Consider the following 16,905-nt stretch of genomic DNA (forward strand, 5'->3'; position numbering starts at 1 on the left):
GTTTGAAGATTTCAACTTAGCTACTGGAAGACATCATTCAACCAAAATTTAATCAAAACCCATACCTCATAACTAGCCTAAGATCCTCAAGAACACAACTAAAAATCAAAGGAGAGAGCCCTCTCCGATTACAGGTTGGCTAGAACCTGTGATCCAAAGCTTGGTTAGTGGTTACCCCGGCCGTATTCCCTCAGGAGTCAAAGGGAACAACCTGGGTGTTAACAAGAAGCATAGCAAAAGATCTAAGTGTAGAGTCGAGTCTTTGGGTTGTAGAATAGGAGAAGGCTCTACATCTAAGTGCGTAGATTCCTAGTAGTCCGTAGCTGAGTGTGCGGACCCCTACAGTTGAGTGCATAGGGCGAGTCGAGTCTGTAACCGTTGGAGAAGTAATAAAGAGAAGTTTCATATCATTTATGTGTATCTTTTTCCTGTTTTGTGCATTGAATGTATTGGGTGTAAATTGCAATTTCATTGTTTATATGATGCACAAACTTATATGATTGTGTTGATTAAGTGAATATAAGATAAAGTATTTGTTTACACAAAGTTAACTAACAATTATAAGAAGATAAGTAAGATCCGTGGTGTAACTTGGGAAATAGTGCAGATCGCTGCCTTAGCAGAGCGAAAGAACCTCAGCCACTAGTTAGGGCTACACGAAGGCGATTATAATAGATCGTGAAGGCCTCGCAGGTCAGGGAAGTGCTTGAAGTGACCTACATGAACCCATTCATAGTTGGACTAAATTGACCCCTAAGACATCTCAAGGGTGCGGAAACTTGGTTCCAGCATCCCCCCATACTGCTTCGGGTGAGACCCCAGTTCGCGCTCCACGGGCTGTTGCCGAAAGGGCCAGTAGTGTAGGGATTTGTTTGGCTAATTAAATTCGAACCTAGGTTAGGCCCCATTAAGCCAAAAAAAAGTAAAAGATCTTGGTTAAATCTAGGAGTTGAGTCGACTCAGATCAAGTTTGGTCTTGGAGCGGTCTTTGCATGGATGTGAATTGCAAGCATGAACAATGGAACGTGCAACGACAAAGGATGAAAAAGCGATGTACGAGACCATGCTCAAAATTTACAAAAGGTTGGAAATAATGTATGAAAATCTATAAAGAGAGACAAAGGAAAAGGAGTGATTGCAGCTTTAGTTGCAAGCCACAGAAGAGGCCCTTGAAGAACTGAAGCACAACAACCAAAATCTTCAAATAGAGAACGTTGAATTGAATATGCTTCTACATGAAGAGAAAGAGGAGAAACATAGTCTGCTATGACAGCTGCAAGCAAAGGACAAGGCCTTGGAAAAGTTGCAGCATGACCCATGTGAGGTAAAAAGTAATTCTCTAAATTCATGTATGTGTCTTGATGATGATTTCGTTGTTTTTGAAAATCATACCACAGGATTTGGCTCCAAACTGTTGAAGAAAATGGGTTATGAAGGAAAAGGCTTGGGCATAAATGGCCAAGGCATTGTCAACCCCATCAAAGTAGAGGAATTACCCTGTTGAACAAGACTTGGATATGTCAGAAAGGAAGTTGGGGAATGTGCCACGAACCACCAATAACAGATGATGAGAAGCCTTCATTAGTTCTTTCAAAATGGATAGAGGAGGTAAAATATGTTGATTTCTTTTTGGTTTTGTCTTCACATAGTATGATTTCTGTTGGAGATTTGGAGATCCCAATTACAGGGGCAAATATGAGGCTCATTATAAGGATGAGGCACAAGGAGGAAAAAGAACTTGGTGTTAATAACCAAGGCATCACTCAACCATTGGAGGTTGAGCAGAGACCTCAATTTAGAGGTTTGAGATACACCAAGGGAGAATGCTTGAAGGTGTCAGATTCTTCCGAGACATTGTCGAAATCGTCGAGAAATGAGAATGATGGGAACACACCACCATCATCCCATGGCAGTTTCCATTGCAGAGAAAGAGCCGAGACAAGCTCTTATCGCCATAATGACACCAAAGGTAGAAAGGATAGGTATAATCAATTTTGATATTCAAATGTTGATTTCGATTATAACCATGTTGATAGTGATGAACATAAAACATGGAATCAAAAAACATGTACCTTTTGTGGATTACATAACCATACATTTTCTAGTGTTAGAAAAGAATAGTAGCACACAAAAGGAGGAGGCATGAAAGACCCTCTCAACAGAAGCTAAAGAAACATGTTAAGAAGATCTGGAGGAAGAAGACCTATTGCAGTCATTGTGACAGAAGTGGCCATCAAAGAGCCACTTGTTAGAGGTTCTATCTAGCGCAATGCCTTAAAGACAAAGCGTCAGTGCATGAACCAGGTGAAACAATTGTTCGACAAGAAGAACCACTACAGGAGGATGACCCATTCACAACGATAAGTGAAAAATGGTTTCTCGATATGTTATCTTGTCATGGTCATGCTTTTGTAAATCATTTGTTGCATTTTGAAATGTAAAAGTGATGATGTGTTCCATCACTTGTTAAGCAACAATGATGTCTGGTCTTATTTTGAGTTGCATGATAAACTGTGAAAGTGATGTTGTATTCCCATCACTTGTCAAAGAAAAATAGTGTTTGGCCTTATTTTTTTAAATCATGTGTTGCAGGGATGATGTGTTTTCCATCACTTGTTGAAGCAACAACAATATGTTGGCCTTGTTTTCGTAGCTAGGGCTATTATTCACATTTTGATGTAAACTTGACCACCAAGTATGTATTATAAACTCGTGGCAAATATGGGATGATTAGGTCATTAGTTGGTCATGTAAGACAAGCATTTAATTTGAAAAACAACATATTACAGGTTGCACAGGTTGTAGGTGTCGACTCATCGCTTAAGGCTCTGAAACAAAGGTGAAGGAGATGGAAGCGGGACCTTTTCCAGGATGCTTGTGATACTGACAAGGTAAAAAGAAGTTGCAAATTGTTTTTCATGCTTTTGGAGGACCAAAAGCTCCTCAATGGGGAGGATTGATCCAGGTGGCTCCACAGACACACACAAGGAAAAGAGGGCTTATGGAAGCTCAAAAATCAAATTGATCAAAATTCTTTCGAACTAGGACCAGAGCATAGATCTTGTCGTCTTGATCACAATGGTGTGAATGGTTCATCAATCCGAGCTTGCATGAGAGAGAGATCCAATCATAGTTTTGGTCAAAGTTGGACTATGGGCCAGGTTTAAGTGTCTTACAATTTTCCGACCTCGGGGCATGAAACCTAGGTCTCGAAAGCAGGTGAATTTGTTGGATCGTTAATTTGTCTAATATCCACTATATTAGACAAATTCGAGTGGTCGTTGGGTCCGACGGGGTTCATGGCCCGTCGGCCATTTTTTTTTAATAATTTTCTTGTTAATATAGTTTGGGAGTGGTAGAGGTGGTGGCTCGCCACCTCATATCTATATATATATATATATATATATATATTATATATATATATATCTATATATATATCTATATCTATATATATATCTATATATATATATATATATATATATATATATATATATATATATATATATATATATATATATATATATATATATATATATATATATATATATATATATATATATATATGAGGTGGCGAGCCACCATCCTTGCCACTCCCAAACTATATTAACAAGAAAATTATTTAAAAAAAATGGCCGACGGGTCATGAACCCCGTCGGACCCAGCGACCACCATACATAATTCAATTTATATATATATATATATATATATATATATATATATATATATATATATATATATATATAGATATATATATATATATATATATATATATATATATATATATATATATATATATATATATATATAGATCAGGTGGCGAGCCACCACCCCTGCCACTCCCAAACTATATTAATAAGAAAATTATTAAAAAAAATGGCCGACGGGTCATGAACCCCATCGGACCCAACGACTACCATACATAATTCAAATTTAATATGGCTTGACGTCCATTACCCCACCAAGCCCTCCAACCAACACCATATATACCCATTTAAATATGGGGTGGGCGGGCCACCTCCGGAGGACCTGGCCCACACCCCCAAACCTCATACCATTATGAAAACAATGAATGCAGGGTTGGTGGGGATTGAACCTGCCCAACCCACATGGGCTAGCCCCCATCAGGCGGCCCCATGTACCAACAACACCCACTCCATTTTAATACAATCGACAAACATTGAATACGCCACACTCCAAACAATAATCCACCCATCCAACATATCACAACGGGAGTTAACAAGTGGGCCACCCAATGTCGACCCGACCCCAAAGAAACATATCATGCAGTTTTTAAAAACGAACAGTGTGTTAATATGGAGGGGTCGGGATTTGACCACCCGATCTTCTCCTTATAATTTAGGGTTCCTTACCAATCTGCCCAACTGTCCTCATTGAAATATTTGCCCACCAAAAAAATTATATAAACCCTCATTTGTTCAGTGCACGGGGGCCAAGGCATGGCACGAAAACTGAGACACTTAATTTCTAATTAATTTTAGGTGGAACCATGAGCCTAGAGAAGAGGTAGGTGGAACCATGATTGGGTGAAATTCTCAGGAGGGTGAAATTTTTTCAGTGTCCAAATTGGAAAATTTTATGTCGATCTTACACCTCTCAGTGACACGAACTTGATGGAGTAGTCAGAATTTCGATTCGAGTAGAAAATTTTCAGAGGACCCGGAGGAGGGATTCTTTGAGGAATCTAGGGGGAGTCTAAAATATTCCTTAAGCCTTATATTTCCACTTTCTTAGAATTCAGAAATTTGACAGTTGATTCTACCCTATTCGACACCACAAATCTGATGGTGCATTCAGATTTCCCATTTGATCATTTCATTTTTTGGTCACTTCTCTAAGTGGAGTGTAGGTGTCAGCATTCAACGTGCGAGAAATCATTCCATGAGATTTGATGCTGCGATATTTATGGTACAACCAACTTTAGTAGTTTGACATCCTTTTCTTCAGATGGCCCCAAGATGTGAGGTATATGTAGTGTGTTCATGTACTTCTTTTTGCTATGCATTGTGCTGCACAGATCCCTGTTTGATGATTGATGTGGGATCTTCTTTCTTACATGTCTCATGATTCCTGCTTGATGTGATGCAGAATCATTTGTGGGATGTACCTGTCGTCATGATTCCTAATGTTTTGTTTGAGATACCTTTTTCGTTATGTTGACGGGATACTCATGTGTTTACATGTATGATTTCATTGAAATCCCTTTTATGCCATGTTGGCGGGATGTTCATTATCATCATGCATGAGTTTATGTTATACTGATAGGTGTCCTTTTTGACTGAGAGTTCATGTAGCGGAACACCTCTTGGAGCTAGTCCTACATGAGGGAATTTTCCTTGTATGATAGAAACATCACCTCTTATGTACATCATCACTATTGACAACACTTAATGCAGTGGCCTACGTCATCTTGAAACCGGGCCCCGAAAACGTAGTCCCTCCTGGAAAAACTTCGTTATCAACGTCTTGTTATTTTATGTTGCTGACGATTGTCATGTTTCTTCTTATTTACAATGTGCACATATGTTACTTTATGCTATTTTAAATTCAATTCTAACAACATCACGAAAGTAAAATATCTTGGTTAAATCTAGGAGTTGAGTCAACTTGGATCATTGCTAATGATGGAAAACCTAGTTGTTATCACAAAGAAATGGAAGTATCTAACAACGATAAATGGAAAGTAGCAATGAAAGAGGAAATGGATGCCTTATAAATAAATAAAACATGGGATCTAGTGGAACTTCCTAAGGACAGGAAAGTTGTCGGTTGCAAGTGGGTCTACAAATCGAAGAAAGGAGCTAATGATATTGTTCAAAAGTACAAAGCAAGACTGGTTGCTAAAGGATGTTCTTGTAACAACCCAAAGTAAATATAAAATTAATTTCCTAATTAAAATCAGAATCAACAAATAAGTACATACCTTTATTACCTGTGATCGATGTCGGCCAGATGACAACAAGGTTTTGGAGACGACTCTCCACCCAACAGTAGGCTCAATTGCACAAGGGTTTGCTACAATTGGCCACCCCCGAGCCCTCAATCAACGTACTACTACCAGTGACCCCTAAGTCTTAGAACACCATTCTCTCAAGAGAATGAAAGATAGAATCTCGGAATGATGGAAAACAAGAATGCCTCTCATCTTCCTCACCATCTCTTAAATAGAACAACATTGGAAGGGGAACCACATGCACACACTCCATGTGTCTACATGCAACTTTCTTTTGATTTTAGTTTTCTTGTTTTATTTCTTTACTTTTCTTTTGATTTTTAGCTTTTCCTGTTTTATTTCCTTCTTTTTGATAGTTTTCTTGTTTTATTTCTATTTATTCTTATTTAGAGCTTTAGTATGGTTATTAATATTTTTATTTATTTTCTTTGTATATATTTTTAATATCATTTATTATTTATTATTTTTATTATTTATTATTAAGTGATTTATTTATTATTTCTATTATTAATTATTATTTTTGTATTATTTATTATTTTAATTATTTATTATTATTTATAAATATGTAACAACCCAAAGTAAATATAAAATTGATTTCCTAATTAAAATCAGAATCAACAAATAAGTACATACCTTTATTACCTATGATCGATGTTGGCCAGATGACAACAAGGTTTTGGGGACGACTCTCCACCCAACCGTAGGCTCAATTGCGCAAGGGTTTGCTACAACTGGCCACCCCCGAGCCCTCAATCAACGTACCACTGCCAGTGACCCCTAAGTCTTAGAACACCATTCTCTCAAGAGAATGAAAGATAGAATCTCCAAATGATGGACTACAAGAATGCCTCTCATCTTCCTCACCATCTATTAAATAGAACAACATTGGAAGGGGAACCACATGCACACACTCCATGTGTCTACATGCAACTTTCTTTTCATTTTAGCTTTCTTGTTTTATTTCTTTACTTTTCTTTTGATTTTTAGCTTTTCCTATTTTATTTCCTTCTTTTTGATAGTTTTCTTGTTTTATTTCTATTTATTCTTATTTAGAGCTTTAGTATGGTTATTACTATTTTTATTTATTTTCTTTGTATATATTTTTAATATCATTTATTATTTATTATTAATTATTATTTTTGTATTATTTATTATTAATTATTAATTATTATTTATTATTTATTATTAAGGGGAGGGATATTACAGTTCTCAAAAGGAAGGTATTGATTTCCACGAAATTTGTTCACTAGTTGTTAAGCTTGTTTTGATTAGCGTTGCGTTAGCATTAGTTTGCATTACTTGAGCTAGAGTTAGAGAAACTAGATGTTAAAACAACATTCTTACATGGAGATTTGGATGAGGATATATATATGGAACAACCAGATGGGTTTGTTCAAAATCACAATAAGAGGCTTGTTTGCAAACTCAAGAAGTCATTGTATGGCCTGAAGCAATCTCCCAGGCAATGGTACAAGAAGTTTGATTCCTTCATGATGAGCTACAATTTTACCAGAAGTGAGTATGATCATTGTGTTTACTTTCAAAAGTTGGAAAATGGCATATTCATTATTTTGGTGTTATATGTTGATGATATTCTTGTAGAAAGAAAAAGCATGGTTGATATCAACAGGTTAAAGGCTTAGTTGGCTAGGACTTTTGAAATGAAGGATCTTGGAGCAACAAAACAAATCTTGGGCATGGAGATACACAAAGACAAGAAAAATGGTAAGTTGTGGTTATCACAACAAAAGTATATGGAGAAAATACTTTTGATATTTGGTATGAATAATGTGAAACCTGTTCAAATCCCTTTAGCTTCCCATTTCAATCTTTTTTCAGGTTTGTGTCCTAGTAATGATGAAGAAAAGGAGTATATGTCTCGTGTACCATATGTTAATGCAATAGGATGCTTAATGTATGTGATGGTTAGTACAAGGCCAGATATTTCACATGCACCTTGTGTTGTCAGTAGATACATGAAAAATCCAAGTAAAGAGAATTGGGCAATAGTGAAATGGGTGCTTTGGTACCTTAAAGCCACAAGTAATCACTATATCACTTATAATGGTAGTAGTGATTCATCTTGTGGTTATGTTGATTCAGACTTTGTAGGTGACTTGGATAAGAGGAGATCCACTTTTGGATATGTTTTTACTCTTGTAGGTGGGGTTGTTAGTTGGATGTCAAATCTTCAAAACATACTAGTTTCTTTATCCAATACTGAGGTAAAATACACAACTGTATCACATGCTTGCAAAGAGGCAATTTCATTAAAAGTTTTGCTAGGTGAGTTTAGAGGGATGTGGGACAAGGTGAAAGTATTTTGTAATAGTCAAAGTAATATTTATTTGGAATGGAATCCAACTTATCATTGTAAGACAAAACATATACTTGTTAAATACCATTTTGTAAGACAAGTTATTGATGAAAGTGGAGTGGTGGCTCTTGAAAAATTCCATACAAAGCAAAATTGTGCAGACATGTTCACAAAACCGGTCTTCTCAGAGAAGCTAAAATGGTGCCTAGATTCTCTTGTCTTGCAAGGAAGGTGATGAATATTTTGGGCATGATATATCATGTAAATTGTTGTCAAGTTGGAGATTGTTAGAAGTTTCCAAGTATTTCCCTATATTTTTGGGAAAATAGCTAATATTGGTTCCTTTGGATTAGTTTGTTTTTCCTAATCTATGTTTTTGGAAAAAACATATAAACTTTTTTGTTTTATGTAAAAAAGTTTCTTATGTAACTACTTTAAAAGTTGTGGATAGATGTAGAAAAAAATCTGACAGGTTTCTATTTATCCCTGTAAACCTATAGAGGCAATATGAGAAACATAAAAAAAATGGAGAGTGGCTTGAATGGTTGGATAAGGTATGCCTGTGATTTGGCTATTGTAAATCTCCCTTGAATACTAAGAATAACGATTATCATTTTCTTGTGGATGTTTCCATCACAAGGAATATTTTACCACGTAAAACACTATGCCAATTTATGTGTTTAATTATTTTGCTATCTTTTTTACTTTCCATTATTCTCCGCAATTTCAATTTATTTGCAGGTTATGCTTTCACTGCTCAACTCAGTAACTAATAACCACGAAAATAAGCAGATATGGCAATGTGTGTGAGACAATTATATGTGATAAGTGTGTATATAAAATGAAAAAGTTAAAATTCATTAATTTAAGAAAGGATTGTTTAATTTATCCTTTATGTTCTTAGGAGTGGTTGAATGGGCCTTATGTTTACTTATTTGGGAGGCCCATCACTATGATGGTTCATGAAAAACATGATTATGAAAAAATGTGGTCAAGGCCAACCAATGCACTCTATAATAACTGATGTATATCTACATTCAACTGCATGCATTTATACCTAAAAATAATGGTCTGAGAGTGTTAGTGGATGTGTTATGGAAAAATTACACGATTTTTAAAGAAAAAATAGACTCTCCCTTAAGTCCAACCCTTCACTTCCCCAATAGATACACAATATTATAATTATGGGTAAAATTGTTTTCAACATTCCCAACCTTCCTCTCCTTCGTTCCAAATATTTGTTTTCCTTTTTTTATATGGTTTTTTATATCAAAAACAAATTTTATTTGACTAATATATCAATACGTAAGAAAAGTAAACCATCAATTAGGAATTGAGATATTGATTAGAGGTCCCAATTTTTCACAAGCATTTTAGGGACGCTTGTATCTCTCCATCGAATAAAGAGGATAAGAAGAGTATACTAAAAAAATCATTTTGTCAAATATACATTATTCAACTAATTTAACAATTTCCTGCATGTTATTCTTATGGTAAAAGATGAATCAATTTATGTTGAAATTGAATTTCATTTCTTTTATGCCTTATTAGGAATAAAGCTTTAGAAATCTATGGTTGGTATGGTTGTTGCTATTTTAATTTTGATACTAGACAATCTTGACATTTGAGAGCATAATGTTTTGCAAACTTTATACAACCCCATCAACCTCCACTACATCCCCTGTAGTTCTACCTTTAACTCGTCATTTTTGGAAATCACAAAACTATAATCAAGATATTTTGAGTATAAAATCATTGGGATATTCATGTAACTTCTACTTAGGGAAAATGCATGCTAATATTTGAAGGAAATGAATTTGAACATTTCATATAACCGACCTAGATCCATATTAACTGTAGATATATCAACCACTAAGAGTGATCAAATATCTCAAGGTGTAAACCTCTTTTTTGAGTGAAAAAAATGAAAAAACATTTTCATGTTAAGAAGTTTTATTCTCTCAGTTATTGATAGATCCAAAGTTAAGATAGATCTCAGATGGTTTGATTATTAATAATTAATAATTTTATGCCTTGATTGGAGTGCCAGTCGATTCATTTGGATCATTCACATGTTTAATGTGATGGAGGGCAAGGTAGGAGGGCATATTTACACTATCTCTCGCACATTTGAGTCATATGGGGAGGTGGCATCACACATGCATAACATTTATGGTATAGGGGAAGGAGGTAGGACCACCTCCAAGTTTGGGTTTTATGGTGGCAATTCCTCAACAACAATCCACGATTTTCATGCTCTAAGAAAGGATATGGTTACAAGTTTTTTGGCTAATCAATATGGGATTGAGATAGAGCGCTAAGCCATCCGCCAACCGAGTACAAACGACCTCCTTCCCTCAGTGGTATCTCTCAACGGGGATGTTTCTTTTCTATGCTTCTCTTTCCCCATCTCCCCTGTTCGCTCATTTTCTCTGCTTTTTCACTGGAGAAGTGTTTATATATAAATATCTCACGTCTATTGGAATCTCACTCGTGGTTGTTGGAAGGAAACAATAGGTTTTTATGATGGTATGTCTAAATACTATACTATTTTTTTGTATATTTTAGAATCTTACTCTCTGGTATGGAGATGTATTAGATTTTTTTGGTCTGGCATTTTAGTTCTATCTCATGCATGGCTGCCTATGGTAATTGCCTTGATTGATTACTAGTTTTGTTGGTCAATAAGTACTTGGTTCACCTAGTTTTGGTTTGTCCTTTTCTGTCTCTTTATTCAATACTAAGTCAACTTGAGGAGCCCTAGTTGATTGTATCTCAAGCGCGAAGGATCCAACTCCAGTGGATTCTTTTGATGACTAATAGAATGTTTAGAGTAGTTTTTTTTTTTTTTCATATGAAGAATTTGCAGACTATGCTTTCTATTTGTAGCTATTTAGAATGTAGAAGGTTTAAAGATACTCATACATATATAACACTACATAAAAGTCTTAATTTTTTTTGTTTTTGGATGGCCTATAATAAAATTAGGTGGGCAACAAATTAGGTTTCCCTTTGGGCAGGTTGAGGCCACCTAACCACTCGATTTCTGGTTGTAACCTTCCCTTTTTGAAGAAAATGAGTGAAAAGGTCCTGCCAAGCTTATAACCTTTTTTTAATAATTAATAATTCTATTTATTTTATTTTTATGCAATTTGATTGAGTAAAAATGCTTTGATTAATATTTATATTATTAATTAATTAAATTAAATTTTAACTTTAATTTTTATATAATTTTACTAAATCATAATGTTTATATAACATAACAAGACAATACAACATCTCTTCCATATTGGGCTTCAGAGTGTCTCTTGGTGCAACAACTATTTAGTGTGCTTCTCACCTTTGCTTGTTGCAACAACAAGACTTGTACATTGGGGCTTCACTCAATGAACCTGGTGCAACAACTATTTAGTGTGCTTCTCACCTTTTCTTGTTGCAACAACAAGACTTGTGCACTGGGGCTTCACTCAATGAACCTATGACATATCATGCATGTTCGTGGCATACTAAACATTACCCTTGATTTGACTACATATTAGAAAATACCATAAAAGTCACATTCTTTAACCCACTACCAATACGAATCCATTACACCTTCCCAATTTAAAAAACCTCTACTTTCACTAGATATTGTAGGTATCAATTTTTTCATTAACATTTTTTACACCCTTTATATTTTTTCATAATTTTTGAACTCCATTTTTCATGCCTGCCAATAAAGAAACCATTTACCCCATATTATATGGTTAATATATTATGTCATTTTTTTCCTTAATATATATCCCCCAATATGAACACACCAATATGGTATATGGTATTTCTCCCCAGTGAAGCCCCTTTGACTTGTATTGCTATTCTTGGTGAAAATCTAGAATTATATGCAATGTGTTTCTTTGCTTCAAGAGAAAGATTGTGGTAATTGATTATTTTGCAATGCTCCATTTCCTCCTTTCTAGAAAATGTTGGGTTTACTTTTAAAAAAAATTAGTTCATTTTGATTAGGGAAAAAAATCAAACTCTAGGAACTTTTTTACTAACAATATAGATTATGAGAATCACATTTTCTCAAAACTAGACTCTAGTAAACAAACATAGTTATACTATTGTAGGTTCAATTCTAAGAAATCAATAAAACTATCCTCACAGGTAAAGAAACCATGGTTAAAATTGTATTCCAACTAAGAGAACATTATGAACGATTTAGATGAGGTAAATGAAACTATAGCTATTGATATAAATTAGTTTCTTAATTATATTACATTAATTTGATTTACATAGCATTAGTTATGATAAAGGTTTAGTTTTCTACTCTTGGAAATCTAACCAACTTAGATCTATCTTAACTCCCGATCTATCAAGTGCCTAGAGGAATCAAATATCTCAAGGTGCAAGCCTTTTTATAAGTGCAAAACTTCAAGAAAGGTTTGCATTTCAACATATTTGATTCCTCTTACCACTTGATTGACTTGGAGTTAAGATGAATGTATGTTTGTCATATATATATATATATATATATATATATAGATATAGATATATATATTTCTTCTTAAAAAATTTAAATAAGTTATATTACATAAGACTACTAATAGAAAAACCATTTGTTGTCAAAACCTAGATCCCAAAAACATCCAACAATAATTTATTATTATTTTACTTTATAATAATTATTAGTTTAATTTAATTTTTATTTCTATATAATTTCATCTAGTCAAAATATTTACATAATAGGACATTACAACATCTCTTCACATAAAATATTTATATTATGTTAAGCTTAAGATGTAAATAGTAGATCCAATTTTTTTTATCAACAATAACATGAGAAACATTAAATGTTAATAATATCTGCATATATCCCTCTTAACTCGGATCTAACAAATCAGAGAGGGATCAAATCTTTCAAGATGCAATTTTATTTTAATGCAAAACTTTGGGAAAGTTTTGCATATTGAAATATTTGATTCCTTTTGTCTCTTAGTATATTCAAAGTTAAGATGGATCCATATTGATTTTTAGGAGCACTATATATATATATATATATATATATATATATATATATATATATATATATATATATATATATATATATATATATATATATATATATATATATATATATATACACACACTACACATTAAAATCTTAATACATGCACCAATTATATTTGGAAGTAGAAGACATATATCCATAGGATTCTCTATATACAAAACTATTTTTTACAATATTATATATATGTCTCAATTCCATTTTAAAAATAAATAAATCACCCCAACTATATATATATATATATATATATATATATATATATGTATATATGTATGTATGTCATATTATAATTTTTAATTAATAAAATGTTTTATATAAAGAGAGAGTTGACATTGAAATATTTTATTTACGATTCATATTCTACATATTAATATGTTAATATATGTCCCAATCATATTTGGAAGTAGAAACATATATAAATGTTTTTAAAATTTTACATAGACATATATTAATATTATTTTTGTTATTAATATTTAAAATGTTACATATCAATTAGAAAAATGATTGTTTTACAAATCTCTCTAAAACACATATTAATAAAATAATAATTCTCTCTCTTTATATATAAAAAATTCATATTAAATTTTTTTAATTGATAAAAAATTATAATTGACATGTAATTTTTTTTATTTAAGATTTACACTTGAAATTAGAAAACATATATTCATAGGACTTTCTTTCACTCTCTCTCTTTATATATATATATAATTTATTACTTTTACTATTTAAAATGTTAAATGTCAAGTCCTTAGTAAAAAATGAATGAGTTACAAATTTCTCTAAGAAAATCTATTAATAGAATCAAAATTCTATCTCTATATACATATATAAAATCCATGTTAAAGTTATATATACACACACACACACACACACACACACATATATATATATATATATATATATATATATATTTATATAATATATCGATAGTTTGACATTGAAATATTTTATTTATGATTTACATTACATTAAAATTTTAATATATGTCCTAATTACATTTGAAATTAGAAAATATATATTCAAAGAAATTTCATATATGTATATTTTAAAATGTTATATATATGTTTTTTTAATTATTAATATTGTTTAAATGTTATGTATGAATTTTCTATTAAGAATGCAATAATTTTTTTTTTTATTTATTTTATTTATTTTTTTTTTTTTTTATTTATTTTATTTTATTTAATTAATTTATTTGTATTTATATTTATATTTTTTATATTTTATATTTATATATATATATATATATATATATTTATTTATTTATTTATTTTTTATTTTTTTTAATTTTTTTTTTTCCAGTTAAATTGTTTTTTTCATTTATATAAATTTGATATAAATTATGTTATTTATTATGGACATTAAACTTTTTATTTATGATTAAGAGTGAATATTTTTTTGTTCTTAGAATACTTTTAATTTAATTATTACATGCCAACTAAACATACAATGTCATACATATAATGTAATATCAATTATAATATTTTTATATGGCACATCTTAACTCCACATTAAGTATTGAGGGAATAACTTATCTTTTTAGTATTAAAAGGTAAGTTATTCTTTTCCTTGCTTTCAATTACTTTATCTCTATATAAAGTGGATTTAAATTTATAATGGAAATTGAAGTATTTTATTTATGCCTAACATTGATTTTTTTTTGTTATTACTATTTCTTGAATTTGTTATTGAAAAATTTATTTTATTATTTTTAAATGTAATATTATGTGACAACATCTCTCTCATATTGTATTGTAGAGTAACTCTTGATGCAAAGAAAAAAAATCACAACCACTTATTAATATTTGATTGAGTATTTTGTTGTGCATTTCAAAATTTCTTCCTAATATATTTTTATATATTTAAACAATTTTATGTCATTTCCACTCTCATTAATTTGAACAATATACATTTTTATTCATTTAGATATTGATCACCTATATAGATAAATTGTTTCGATTTTTAAACTTGTTATTGTCATTCATTCATATATATATATATATATATATATATATATATTAAACATATTATAATAAATTTACATACAAAATAAAAAATAAATAATGATATAAAATTTAAAAAAATAAAAGATATACTAAATGATTAAAATACAATTTGAAGACCAAACCTAACAACCCTACCTTCTATTGATATCCAAAACCTTCGTATATCCAAATTATTAAAAAAAGGGAGTATTTAAATTATTACATTACAATAACATCTAAACTTATAAATAAAACACTATTACACATTTAAAATAATTGATTATAAATGTCTTTTAAAAATAAGTTTTATTTATTTTGTGTGGAGAGATGTTCCCCAATTTATTATGGTAGACATGTTGTAATGTAATGTAATATATTATAATCATTATCGCTCACTCACAATAAAAATAGAAACAAAATAAAATAACCTTACTTTTAAAATAAAATTAATTTTAAACTAAAATAATAAGTTAAACTTGACTTGGTGGAGTTATTAGTGGTTTTAGAGTTCATGAGAGCCTATGGTATTGATCCACGGTCTTCATTTGGAATCCCTATTTAAAGGAGGACTCCGAGAGGGATCAAAATAAGAATGATTTTTCTTTTGGAATTATCTAATATTATTGTGATTAATCAGAAAGAGCCAATTCTCTAATCATTATGAATCACAAAAGATTAAATTTAGAGAAGATAGAAATATCCTATTTAAGTGGAAATTAATAAGCAAAAAAACACTACAAGTTAAAACAATGATAAAAAGTATTTTCTACAAATAAGTTTCGTGTAAGATAACAACCCTTTTTCTAAATTAATGATGTGATATGCTTGCATATTGATTAAGAGTTCACAATAAATTTGAAGAAAGATATAGGAGTAGTTGTTCAAAGGGTAATAATAATGATGATGGACTAATCTAATATCACAAGAATTGCCAATGTATTAAGAGAAAACCTTTAAAAGAGCCCTAATTCTGTTTTCCCTAGTTTTCTCAACATGGTATAAGAGCTAACGTCTTGTGTAAAAGGGAAAAGAAGAAGGTCACTAGAGGCTACAATATTGGCAAAGACTTCATTCCTCCAAGGCCAAGATCCTAGAGAAGGCTAAACTCAAATTTTGGTCACATTATCAAGGCATAGTCACCAAATTTAGAACTCAAGGAAATGAAGAAGTTATAGATCATTATAACTTTGTTTTAAGGGTCCAAGAGGCCTACTATCAAGTTATTGGAATGGAAAAACCATCTCAAAGCAAATCGAAGTCCTATGCAAAATAATTAGCCCTCGTTAGAGGAAATTTCAGGCTAAAAGTGCCCATGAAATTTTCATGAAACTTCCATGTTATAGTATGTAAACCAATCAAATTCCTTTAAATTTAAAATGAGGTACATGTAAATATTTTGGAGGGAAATGAAGAAAAACTACTTTTTTTAATTGTATTTTTGGCTTATCTCCTTATAGGTTTACTAAAATTTTAAGAGTAGACACTTGTTGGATGCAAAATTAAATTCTTCATCCAATGAGTACCCAATATGCATACTTTTGAGAAGGCCCACATTGATAAACAAATGAAGATACATTAAAAAACG

Source organism: Pinus tabuliformis, chromosome Q, assembly GCF_031772625.1.
Source record: "Pinus tabuliformis cultivar Carrire ecotype Pingquan chromosome Q, CPIR1, whole genome shotgun sequence".
NCBI lineage: Eukaryota > Viridiplantae > Streptophyta > Pinopsida > Pinales > Pinaceae > Pinus > Pinus tabuliformis.